Source organism: Suricata suricatta, chromosome 10 (genome assembly GCF_006229205.1).
Source record: "Suricata suricatta isolate VVHF042 chromosome 10, meerkat_22Aug2017_6uvM2_HiC, whole genome shotgun sequence".
Classification (NCBI taxonomy): domain Eukaryota; kingdom Metazoa; phylum Chordata; class Mammalia; order Carnivora; family Herpestidae; genus Suricata; species Suricata suricatta.
In genome coordinates this window covers 104,003,974-104,016,804 of record NC_043709.1, presented here as the reverse complement: position 1 = coordinate 104,016,804, position 12,831 = coordinate 104,003,974, and the positions used below count along the sequence as shown (strand labels likewise).

The 12,831-nt window shown below is 40.8% G+C and overlaps 1 long non-coding RNA gene across 1 annotated transcript; it reads left to right on the top strand.

Annotated features, from left to right (window-relative positions):
- Positions 1-729: 729 nt before the first annotated feature.
- Positions 730-10,861, top strand: LOC115304889. The gene is made up of 2 exons (XR_003914658.1): positions 730-1,009; positions 9,925-10,861. It is a non-coding gene; the product is annotated as an uncharacterized LOC115304889 (long non-coding RNA).
- The last annotated feature ends 1,970 nt before the right edge of the window (positions 10,862-12,831 follow it).

The following is a 12,831-nucleotide window of genomic DNA, read 5'->3' as shown; positions in this document are numbered from 1 at the left end:
ATTCTCATTGCTTGGCTTAAAGCAAGCCCTTCATACTTCTGATGGGGATGGACATCCAGACTTCTGCACATGGGAGGGATTGATGGTGGACTAGAGGTGAGGAGGTGGAGACAGTACAGGTAGGGGAGGGCCAGCTTTACCCAGGACCCTGGTTAGGGAAGAGTAGGGTGTGGTGAAGCTAGGAGGGACAAAAGAGTGTTGGTGGGAAATGTCTGTAGAGAGTCAGAAATCGAGGATTCAGGGGAGAGAGAGACTGACTGAGGAGATGGGGTCCTTGGGGGAGGTCCAGTAATGGGATCTGGGACTCATGTGGAAAATGAGGGCGTTTCCTGGCTGGCAATTACTGCTTTTTCAGTTTAAATGAGCTGAGAGTGTGTGAGAGAGGGGTTGAAGGTTTGAGAAGAATGGGAAAGGTTTTCTTTGTGGAATCTACTGATAGTCTGTTTCAGATTTAGACTATTGAGGCATCTGAATCCAGGAATAGACAAGGAAAAGGATAGACCATGACCCAAATATCACCAAGGCTCTGGTTCAATTTTCCAAGCAGGCTCTTGAATCTGTACAAACCCTCTCTTATTCCCTATAGGATAATTTATCTGAAGGTTCTCCTACACCTGCTTTTCTGAGAGTGATGATTGGTGGAGACTGTGAAGACAGGCAGGTGGCATAGCCAATGGGGCAGCTAGCTGGGAGATTCTAAGGCGTTGGACAGTTGGTGAGGAAGGAGAGGTTTCCTGTTGAGCACCAGGTTTTACTGGGGAAAGGAGAGAAAAAACGGCTTCAGAACTGTGGCAGCAGAAGCAGGGACACAAGCGGTCCAGACAGGATCCATCCCTCCAGCCACTGCAGTAAAACTGCTCTTTTAGTCACCACTCAACACATGTTACCGGAGATTTGATGCTTTAATTTGAGTGACCGGGATTTGGTCACAAAGCTGTTTCTGAAGGAAGAAAAGCAAAGATCTGGGAGCCTGACCACCAACTGTTTTACCTCCCATAAGAGCTGGAAGGTGAGAGTTGGGAGGCCCACCATGGCCGTTCTCTTTTCCTCCCTGCCATCTTTGGACATTGCGCTTGCAAAGCGGATGAAATCCAAAGTTTAGGCTGCTGAGTTAGACACTCTGGTTTCTAATCCTGACTCCTCCGTGTACTTGGCTATATAATGATCATGGGGAAGTTACTTAACCATTCTAAATCTCAGCTTTCTTGTCTGGAAATTGAGAATATGTATCTCGTAAGGTTGTTCTAAAGATTAAATGACCAATAACTGTCCATTTATAGCAGAGTGCCTAGCACATAGTAAATGCTCAGTATGCACATTGATTCTCCACTGTCCCACCTACCCCTTTGGGTCTTCTCCTTGATCAATCACTGCTCTTGGTAGGCTGACTGGGTAGTCCTACATCCATCAGCTCACTCTGGAGCCTGGCTTTCATTCCTATGTATGGCTGTTTGAATGATGTGACCCGATTCTTGGGGGTAATTCAGAAATATTGCTGAGTCTCAGACACTTTTGAAGGAGACTTTTCAACAGTAGCTGTGACAATTTTTCAGTAAAACTCAAAGCATTAAAAAAATCCCCAGAAAATAACAAGCGTTGGCAAGGACATGGAGAAATTAGAACACTTACATATTGTTGGTGGGAATGCAGATGGCACAGCTGCTATGAAAAACATTGTGGTGATTCCTCAGAAAAATTAACATAGATTTACCTAGTTATCCAGCAATTCTGCTTCCCATTATATACTCACAAGAAATGATTGTGAAAATTCAAACATATCTATACATGCATCTTCATAGTTGTTTATTCACAACAGCCAAAAGGTGGAAACAACCCAAATGTCCATCAACAAATGCATACATAAGCAAAATGTAGTATATCCATAGGGTGGAATATTATTTATCCATTAAAAGGAAGGAAGGACAATTTGACACCTGCTACAATGTGAATGAAACTTGAAGATTTTATGCTAAGTGAAATGAGCCAGTCGCAAAATGATAAATATGGTATGGTTTCTCTTAGAGGAGGTTCCCAGAGTATTCAGACTCATAGAGACAGAAAGTAGAGTTGTGGTTTCTGGGAATTAGGAGAGGGTGGGAGGGAGAAGGGGAATTATTGCTTAGGGGCAGAGCTCCAGTCTGGGAAGATGAAAAGGTTCTGGAGGAGGACGGTGATGATGGTTGCACAGGTGCAAATGCGCACTGAGTGTGAATGTCTTCAATGTCACAGTAGTGTACATTTCAAAATGGTCATAATGGTAGATTCTGTATTAATGTGTATTTCATCACCAAAAGACACCAAAAATTTGTAAAATATTCTAAATCTCAAGTTAAAAGATTGGTTACTGTCATGTACAAGAACATATATAAGAGAAGACAACCACTGACAATTACCCAAATTAAACTAATAAAAAGATTTAAGAAAGGTCAAGGCCAAGACCTTGACCTGGTGGAGCAGCATCTAAGTGTTTTACATTTCTCATCCCTGAAAGGCAGCTAGATCAATACCAAACCATCTTGCACACCTAAAAAGTTGATCTGAGGATTAACTCAACAATCTGCATAACTTGAACGACAGAACTTGGTAGGTACATGGCACAAAGAGGTGAACCAGGGGAGAGAGAAGCCATGGAGAGTAGGAGGCTGTGTTTGCTTGTGGAAAGAGGACAGAGATGGGGGGGTGGATTCAGAAAAAGCACTCCCTCCCAAAAGCTGAAGAAAAAGAGAAAGAGTGGAAACACCCATAAGGTAATTAATAGGAAAGGGAGAAAAGAGAAAGGAGCAAGGAGAGGGTTTGGATACCATTATGACTCAATGAACAGGGGAAAACAGAGTCTGAAACTTCACATCCTTGGTGGAGCTCTGGTGGGAAGGGCGAATCCCCAGGAACAGACAGTGAGGTCTGAGGGATCCTCAGGCCATATGGGGAGAGGTGGCCCTGCTGAGAGGACATTTGGTAGAGGTTGTGTAGACTCCTCCCAGGCAAAGGTCCCAGCGAACCCCAGAGAACCACCATGTTTGCTGGTGTTAGAACAAGGACATTAAGAGCCAGCGAGGTCTGGCACCTGGCCATTGCTCAGCGAGACCCTCCCGTAGAGAGCTGGAGCTGGTCAAAGCTGCAGGGCTCTCAGAAGTGAGGGATTTGGAAACAGAGTCTAATCTGAGATGAAACTCAGGAAGGAGAAGCCTGGCAGGTGGTCCACTTGGTCGTGGACAGGGTAGAAGTGGGGAATGGATGGAGACTGGAGACAAAGGAGGGGTGCTTGATTTCCAGTCTGGGAGAACACAGAGTTCTGAAACCAGAGACTGGGTAGCTGGATGATGCCATTTTCACCTCTCCCATGCACGCACATACACATGCCACAATGATCCACCCCACTAAGCTAAGCAACGCCATCTAGTGGAGAATGGAGCCATTACACCAAGTCCCTCCAATTGTGTCAACCATGCTCTAGAGTAACACAAGTCTCTCCGCCTGCTTAGTTTACGAACTATAAAGTTCCTTATAGTTGACTTCTAGGGGAAACTGGTTGTAATTTCAATTGTATTCCATTCTGTTCCAACTATTCAGTTTTTTCCCTTTTTTCTTATTCTGAATACAAAAAGAAAAAAATTATTTTTATTTTCTGTTTTTATAAAAAAGATTTTCCTCTATTTCTACCATAGTTTCTATTTTTTTGTAAAAATTTAAATTCTACTTTACTTTCATCATTTCATTTTACTCTATTTTATTGTATTCATTTTGAAATTTTCATTTTCCTTTCCCTTCCCTTTCTTCCCCTTTTCTTTTCTTTCTCTTTCCCCTTTAATCCATCAAGCTCCTTTCAACAACCAGACCAAAACATACCTAGGATCTAGCGTCCTTTATTTTATTTTTTGTGTTGTTTTTAATTTTTAATTTTATTAATTCCTTTTGTTCTTCCAAAATGATGAAATGAAGGAATTCATCCCAAAAGAAAGAACAGAAAGAAATGACAGCCAGGGTCTTAATTAACACAGATACAAGCAAGATGTCTGAGCCAGAATTTAGAATCATGATAATAAGAATACTAGCTGAAATTGAAAAAAAAAATAACAGAATCCCTTTCTGTGGAGATGAAAGGAGTAAAATCTAGTCAGGACAAATTTAAAAATGCTATAACTGAGATGCAATTTCAAATGGATGCCACAGCAGCAAGGATGGATGAAGCAAAACAGTGAATCAGCAATATAGTGGACAAACTTATGGAGAATAATGAAGCAGAAAAAAAAGTGGGAAACTAAGGCAAAAAAAAAGCATGATATAAGAATTAGAGAATTCAGTGACTTATTAAAAAGGAATAACATCTGAATCATGGGGGACCCAGAAGACGAAGAAAGAGAAAAAAGGGTAGAAGGTTTATGTGAGCAAATCATAGCTGAAAATTTTCCTAACCTGGGGAAAGACACAGACATCAAAATCCAGGAAGCACAGAGAACTCCTATAGATTCAATAAAAACTGACCATCAGCAAGGCATATCATAGTCAAATTCACAAAATACACAGACAAGGAAAGAATCATGAAAACAACAAGGGAAAAACATCCTTAACCCACAAGGGAAGACAGATCAGGGTCTCAGCAGACCTATCCACAGAAACTTGGCAGTCCAGAAAGGAGTGGCAGGATATACTCAGTGTGCTGAACTGGAAAAATATGTAGCCAAGAATTCTTTACCAAGCTGTCATTCAAAATAGAAGGAGAAATAAAAAGTTTCCTAGACAAACAAAAACAAAAGGAGTTTGTGACCACTCAACCAGCCTTGCAAGAAATTTTAAGGGGAACTTTCTGAGGGGAGAAAAGAGGAAACAAAGCAAAAGAGACCAAAGCAACAAAGACTAGAAAGGACCAGAGAACACTACCAGAATCGCCAACTCTACAAGCAACACAATGGCAATAAATTCATATCTTCCAGTACTCACTCTAAATGTCAGTGGACTAAAAGCTCCAATCAAAAGACATAGGGTAACAGAATAGATAAGAAAACAAGACCCATCTGTATGATCTTTACAAGAGACCCATTTTAGACTTAAAGTCATCTTCAGATTGAAAGTAAGAGGACGGGGGTGCCTGGGTGGCTCTGTCAGTTAAGTCTGACTTCAGCTCAGGTCATAATCTCATGGTTCATGGGTTCGAGCCCTGCATCAGGCTCTGTGCTGACAGCTAGCTCAGAGCCTGGAGCCTGTTTCAGATTCTGTGTCTCCCTCTCTCTCTGACCTTTCCCTGCTCATGCTCTCTCTGTCTAAAATAAATAAAAACAATAAAAAGAAAATTAAAAAAAAGAAAGTAAAGGGATGGGAAACCATCTAGCATGCTAATGGTCGCCAAAAGAAAGCTGGAGTAGCCATACTTATATCAGACAATCTAGATTTTAAAATAAAGGCTGTAATAAGAGATGAAGAAGGGCATTATAATATAATTAAGGAGTCTATCCACCAATAAGAACTAACAATTGTAAATAATGTCCCCAACATGAAACACTCAAATATATAAGTCAATTAATCACAAATATACAGAAACTCATTGTAATAGTACCATAACGGTAGGGGACTTCAACACCCCACTTACAGCAATGGACAGATCATCTAAACAGAAAATCAATATGGAAACAATGGCTTTGAATGACACACTGGACTGAATGGACTTAACAGATATATTCAGAACATTTCGTCTGAAAGCAGAAGAATACACATTCTTTTCTCATACACATGGAGCATTATCCAGAATAGATCACATACTGGGACACAAATCAGCCCTCAACAAGTACAAAAAGATTGAGGTCATACCATGCATATTTTGAGACCACAAGGTTATGAAACTCAAAATCAACCACAAGAAAAAATTTGGAAAGACAACAAATTCTTAGAGACTAAAGAACATCCTACTAAAGAATAAATAGGCTAATGAAGAAGTTAAAGAAGAAACTAAAATGTCCACAGCTCAAAACCTTGGAACACAGAAAAGATGGTCATAAGAGGGAAGTGTATAGCAATCCAGGCCTTCCTAAGAAAGGAAGAAAGGTCCCAGATACACAACCTAACCTTACAGCTTAAAGAGCTGGAAAAAACACAGCAAATAAAACCCCAAACCAGCAGAAGATGGGAAATAATAGAGATTAGAGCAGAAATCAATACTATCTAAATAAAAACCCAGTAGAAGAGACCAATGAAGCCAGAAGCTGGTTCTTTGAAAGAATTAACCAAATTGATAGCCCCCTAGCCAGTTTGATCAAAAGGAAAAAGGAAAGGACCCAAATAAATAAAATCAAGAACAAAAGAGTAGAGATCACAACCAGCACTGCATAAAAACAAACAATAATGAAAGAATATTATGAGCAATTAATATGCCAATAAATTGGGCAATCTGGAAGAAATGGGCAAATTCGTAGAAACATATAAACTACCAAAACTGAAAGAAAAAGAAACAAATTTTGAACAGACCTATAACCAGTAAAGAAATTGAATTAGTAATCAAAAAATCTCCCCCCAAATGAGTCCAGGGTCTGATGGCTCTCCAGGGGAATTCTACCAAACACTGAAAAAAGAGTTAACACCTATTCTTTTGAAACAATTCCAGAAAAATAGAAATGGAAGGAAAAATTCCAAATTCTTTGTATGAAGCCAGCATTATCTTGATTCCAAAACCAGACAAAGACCCCCCTAAAAAGGAGAAGTACAGACCAATTTCCCTGATGAACATGAATGCAGAAATCCTCAACAAGATACTAGCCAACAGGATCCAATAATACATTTAAAAAAGTATTCACCACAACCAAGTGGGATTTATACCTGGGATGCAGGATCCACAAAACAATCAATGCAATGCATCACATCAATAAAAGAAAGGACAGGAACCACATGATCCTTTCAATCAATGCAGAAAAAGCATTCAACAAAATACAGCATCCTTTCTTCATAAAAACCCTCAAGAAAGCAGGGATAGAAGGAACATATCACAAGATCATAAAAGCCATATATGAAAGATCCACCACCAATATCATCCTTAATGGGGAAAAACTGAGAGTTTTCCCCCTAAAGTCAGGAACACCACAGAGATGTCCACTCTCACTACTGTTATTCAACATAGTATGAGTATGAGGTCCTAGCCTCAGCAGTCAGCAGCACAAAGGAATAAAAGGTATCCAAATCAGCAAAGAGGAAGTCAAACTTTCACCCTTCACGGACAACATGATACTCTACATGGGAAACCCAAAAGACTCCACCAAAAAAACTGCTAGAAATAACCCATTAATTCAGCAAAGTCACAGGATATGAAGTCAATGCACAGAAATAGGTTGCATTTCAACACACCAATAATGAAGCAACAGTAAGTGAAATCATTGATTTCACCTATAAAATACTTAGGAATAAACCAAAGAGGTAAAAAATCTGTACACTGAACACTATAGGAAGCTTATGAAAGAAATTGAAGAAGACACACACACAGAAAAGGAAAAATATTTCATGCTCCTGGATTGGAAGAACAAATATTGTTAAAATTTTTATATTACCCAACGCAATCTACATATTCAATGCAATTCCTATCAAAATAACACCAGCATTCTTCACAAAGCTAGAACAAACAATCCTAAAATTTGTATAGAACCAGAAAAGACCCCAGATAGCCAAAGCAATCCTGAAAAAGAAAACCAAAGCTGGAAGCATCACAATTCCAGACTTCAAGATGTATTACAAAGCTGTAATCAAGATAGTATGGTACTGGCACAAAAGAGACACTTAGAAATAGACCCACAAATGTATGGCCAACTAATCTTTGACAAAGCAGTAAACAATACCCAATGGAATAAAGACAGTCTCTTCAGCAAATGGCATTGGGTAAACTGGACAGTGACATGCAGAAGAATGAACCTGACCACCTTACATCATACACAAAAATAAACTCAAAATGGATGAAAGACCTAAACATAAGACAGGAAGCCATCAAAATCCTAGAGGAGAAAGCAGGCAACAACCTCTTTGACCTTGGCTGCAGCAACTTCTTATTCAACATGTCTCTGGAGGCAAGGGAAACAAAAGCAAAAATGAACTATTGGGACCTCGTCAAGATAAAAAGCTTCTGCACAGTGAAGGAAACAATTGGCAAAACTAAAAGGCAACCAACAAAATGGGAGAAGATATTTGCAAATAACATAACAGATAAAGGGTTAGCATCCAAAATGTATAAAGAACTTATCAAACTCAACACCCAAAAAACAAATAGTCCAGTGAAGAAATAGGCATGAATAGACACTTTTCCAAAGAAGACATCCGATGGCTAACGGACACATGAAAAAATGCTCACCATCACTCGTCATCAGGGAAATACAAATTAAAACCACAATGAGATACCACCTCGCACCTGTCAGAATGGCTAAAATTAACAACTCAGGCAGCAACAGATGTTGGTGAGGATGTGGAGAAGGAGGATCTCTTTTGCACTGCTGGTGGGAATGCAACTGATGCAGCCACTCTGGAAAACAGTGTGGAGGTTCCTCAAAAGGTTAAAAATAGAACTATAACTCAGCAATTGCACTACTAGGTATATATCCAAGAGATACAGGTGTGCTGTTTTGAGGGGACACTTTGCACCCCAATGTTTATAAGCAGCACTATCAACAATAGCCAAAGTATGGAAAGAGCCCAAATGATGTCCATCGACAGATGAATGGATAAAGATGTGGTACACACACACACACACACACACACACACACACACACAATGGAGTATTACTTGGCAATCAAAAAGAATAAAATCTTGCCATTTGCAACATCGTGGACAGAACTAGAGGGTATTATGCTAAGCGAAATAAGTTAGTCAGAGAAAGACAAATATCATATGACTTCATTCACTTATATGTGGAATTTAAGATAGAAAATAGATGAACATAAGGAAAGGGAAGCAAAAATAACATAAAAACAGGGAGGGGGACAAAACATAAGAGACCCTTAAATACAAAGAAAAAACAATTTCTGGAGGGGTCGTGGGTGGGGGATGGGCTAAATGGGCAAGGGGCATTAAGGAAGACACTTGTTCAGATGAGCACTGGGTGTTATACATAGGGGATGAATCACTGAAATCTACTCCTGAAACCATTATTGCACTATATGCTAATTAACTTGGATGTAAATTAAAAATAAGTAAATAAATAAAAATAAGAAGATTTAAAATGTTTTATCCTTCTGTAAAGGTAATGTATTTAAACTACTGGCATAGAGCTTGCCATAAATAGGCAGTCAATAAGTGATTAATGCTATCATCCATATCATTGTTATTGTTTATATTATTTATGCTATTATTGTTTGTGATTATTAGTAGTAGTATCAATAAAGTATGGTGATAGGTACCATGTGAAGAATTTTGGGTGGGTGGAACAGAAGTCATGTGCATGACAGAAAAGAAAATGTTCTATTCTTTCTCTCTATAGTCTTAGGAAATCTCCTGGCAAAGATACTAAGTATAGAGATTGCCATAGGGCTTTTAGAACAGCCAGACACACTGAAATTGTTGAATTCATTTAGTCATTCCATCCATCTTTTGTTCATTTATCACATCTAATTAGATCCTTATGTGTAATCATCTATACTGGATGATATGGGCATTTTAACTGTGAATAAAATTTGTCTCATTCAGAAGCTGATAATCTACTAGGAGAGATGAGTTATGTAACTGATGTACAAGTGGGCATGTCCATAGTGGACAGCCTTTATCATAGGCTGAAACGTGGAGAGAGGAATAACCCCAACGTGTGGCACAAATACTGCATGGTATAAAGATATGAAACTGACCACTGGTGGCAGATCTAAAACCTGAGCCATCTCCTTGGATGTGCTTAGGATTCTTGGCACCTGCTTGCAAGTTCTGACATTGTGTTTTTCTTTCCTTTCCTGCCTTTCCTGAGGTGCTGTCAGGAGTGCTCCTGGTCTTGGATTCTGTGGTCCCTTGAGAATCTGAAGAGATGGCTGCAGCAGCAGTGGCTGGACTGATCCCTGTGCTACACTCAGTGGCTGGTGACAAGTCTAGTTACTACACTGGGCGACAGCTTGGTTTGGCTTCATCGCTGTGTATGGAATGGTGGTGTATGTGGTCCACATGCCCTGGGTTCCCATCCACGAAGATTTCTGGTGCCATGGCAACATTACCAATACTTGTTTGATTGAGTGTTTTGAAAAAAGTTTTAGCTGTCCTGTAGTGGGAATTTGGTACTTTTTTTTCTTTATTTTCTTGACCTTCTTTTTCCTCATGGAATTCTTCATGGCTCAGATTCAGCACAAGCAGATCAAAGCCAAGTCAGTGGAGCCAGTGGCAGGTGAAGTGGAGGAAGGCTCCTTGGTGGGAATCCAGGAGCACATCCCTTCCCCGAAGAAGTCCATCCTGAGCTTCCACCAGGAGAAGATGCTTTTGCTTTTGTATCTCCTTTACTTCCTCCTTCAGGTTGGCGCACAGTGTGTGTTTTTATTTTTTCTCATGTATCAACACCTGCCCCTGGTGAGCAAAGCCATCATTCACTGCAGCACCAAGAGCTGTCCTGGACTCTATATCTGCCTGATCAGGGGGACCATGGAGAAGCGAATGTCCATCTATACTCTCATGACCTTGTCCTGCATGATCATCCTTTTCTGTTCAGGCTTCTTCATGTACCGCATCCACCATTACCTGTTAAAAGGGCTTGCCAGTGCTAAGTTTTGGCTTGACTAATGTTTGAAGTTCTTGTTGAGTCTTTCCTCCCTTACACTAGGATGTTTGTGCTCCTTTAAATATTGTGTCTGGGGCAGAACTTCTTCCTGCTATTTCTTTGCTTTCGTCCTTCATAAAATAAACATTTGTTGTTCTTGTGTCCTCCTTCTACCGCCGGGCGCAGGTTGTTTAACTGTGGAGTGGGTGGTACACACTCGATGACATTTCAGAGTTTTTTCTTTTTAAAATTTTTTAATGTTTTATTTATTTTTGATACAGACAGAGACAGAGCATGAGAGGGGGAGGGGCAGAGAGAGAAGGAGACACAGAACCGGAAGCAGGCTCCAGGCTCTGAGCTAGCTGTCAGCACAGAGCCCGTCGCGGGGCTCGAACCCACGAATGTGAGATCTGACCTGAGCCAAAGTCGGAGGCTCAACCGACTGAACCACCCAGGCGCCCCCAGAGGTTTTTCAAATGTGCTATCTAATTTAGTCCTCCCCAGAAGCCCGTGGCCTTGATTTTGCTATTCATCCTTCCGGTATTTTCAAATCAGGAGGAGTTTTCATAGTCTTAGAACTAAGACTGTTAAAGATTCAGAGGAGATTGGTTGACTTGTACTCTGGCCTCCCCAATTTGGGTTGTAAATACAGGGAAGGAAATTCTTTTCTACAGGAAAATTCTCAGGTGGACTGTCAGAGCTGGTTACCCAAGCTCCTAGGTGTGGGCACAGTCTTGCCGCCTCACTTGAGTCTCCAATGAGCACTGAATAAATCTGGATGAATCCCAATGGGGAGAGGCTGTGTGGAGGGTGGGAATGAGGTTTGGAGAAGTGGTGCACTGGGTTTCACCATGTTCAGAATCTTGTCTCGATCCAAGACCTGACCTGTCTATCTTAAAAAAAAATTATTATTGTTATTTTTCTGTATCTGTCTACCTTCAGCTTTGTTCAAGCCCAGGTCAAGTTTACACATATATTACCAACCATGCTTTGTGCTCCCTACTGAGTCACACCATCTGCAAGCACAAGGTGGTTTGACCAGATATGGCTGAAGCTCTCCACATCTGGGGGGAGGAAACAAGATGGGGATCAGAGTGAATATGTTACAGGGAAGGTATGGCTAGTTACCTCATTCTGTGCTAAGCAGTTGTCCCCACCACTAATCTGAGTGATTGTCTTGTGCCTGAGGCTTGGGTTCCTTCCAGGTGCTTTATGTGAGATGTGGCACAGAGGGCAATGCCAAGAGCCTCACTCGTTGGGTACAGTCTGTGTTATCCAAGCAAGCATAATGTTGCCAAGCCACTTGGTTGTATGTAGTTGGAGTTTTTTTGAGGCTGACTGTGGCAGGCAGATCCCAAGGTCGCTCCCAATAATTTTCTGCCTCCTGGTGTCCATGTGTTTGCATAATCCCTCCCTTATGAATATAAGCAGAAACTGTGACTTGCTTTTAACCAATAAGATGTCACTGTTTTGAATATGTCATATTATATATGACTCCATTTTAGCAGATTAGATCGAGAATTTCCCTTGCTGGCTTTGAAGAGGCATGTGTCACAAGGAATTGCGGGCAGCTTCTTAGAGCTAAGAGTGGCACCAGCTGACTGCCAGCAGAAAATAGGGTCAGACAACTGCAAAGGAATTAAATTATGCCCACAACTCTAATGAACTTTGAAGTGGCTTCTTTCCCAGTCAAGGCTCCAGATGAGAATAGAGCCCAGCTTATTCCTAGATTGCAATTTTGCAAAACCATGAGCAGAGGACCCACGCTTGGGCTCCTAACCCACAGAAACTGTGAGATAATATGTGCATGTTGGGGTGCCCTTGGGGCTCAGTTACTTAAGTGTCTGACTCTTGATTTTGGCTCAGGTCATGATCTCATAGTTTGTGAGTTCAACCCCTACACTGGGCTCTGTGCTGATAGCGTAGGGCCGGCTTGAGATTCGGCCTCTTCCTTTGCCCGGCCCCTGCTCCCCTATAGTCTCTCTGTCTCTCTCAAAATAAATAAACTTTAAAAATATATGCATGTTGTTTTAAGCTGCTAAGTTTGTGGAGATTTGCTACATAGCAATAGGAAACTAACACACGGACTTCAGAGGCTGGCTGGTGTCATAATTAATGCATCTATGGAGACAGCTTTTCTTCC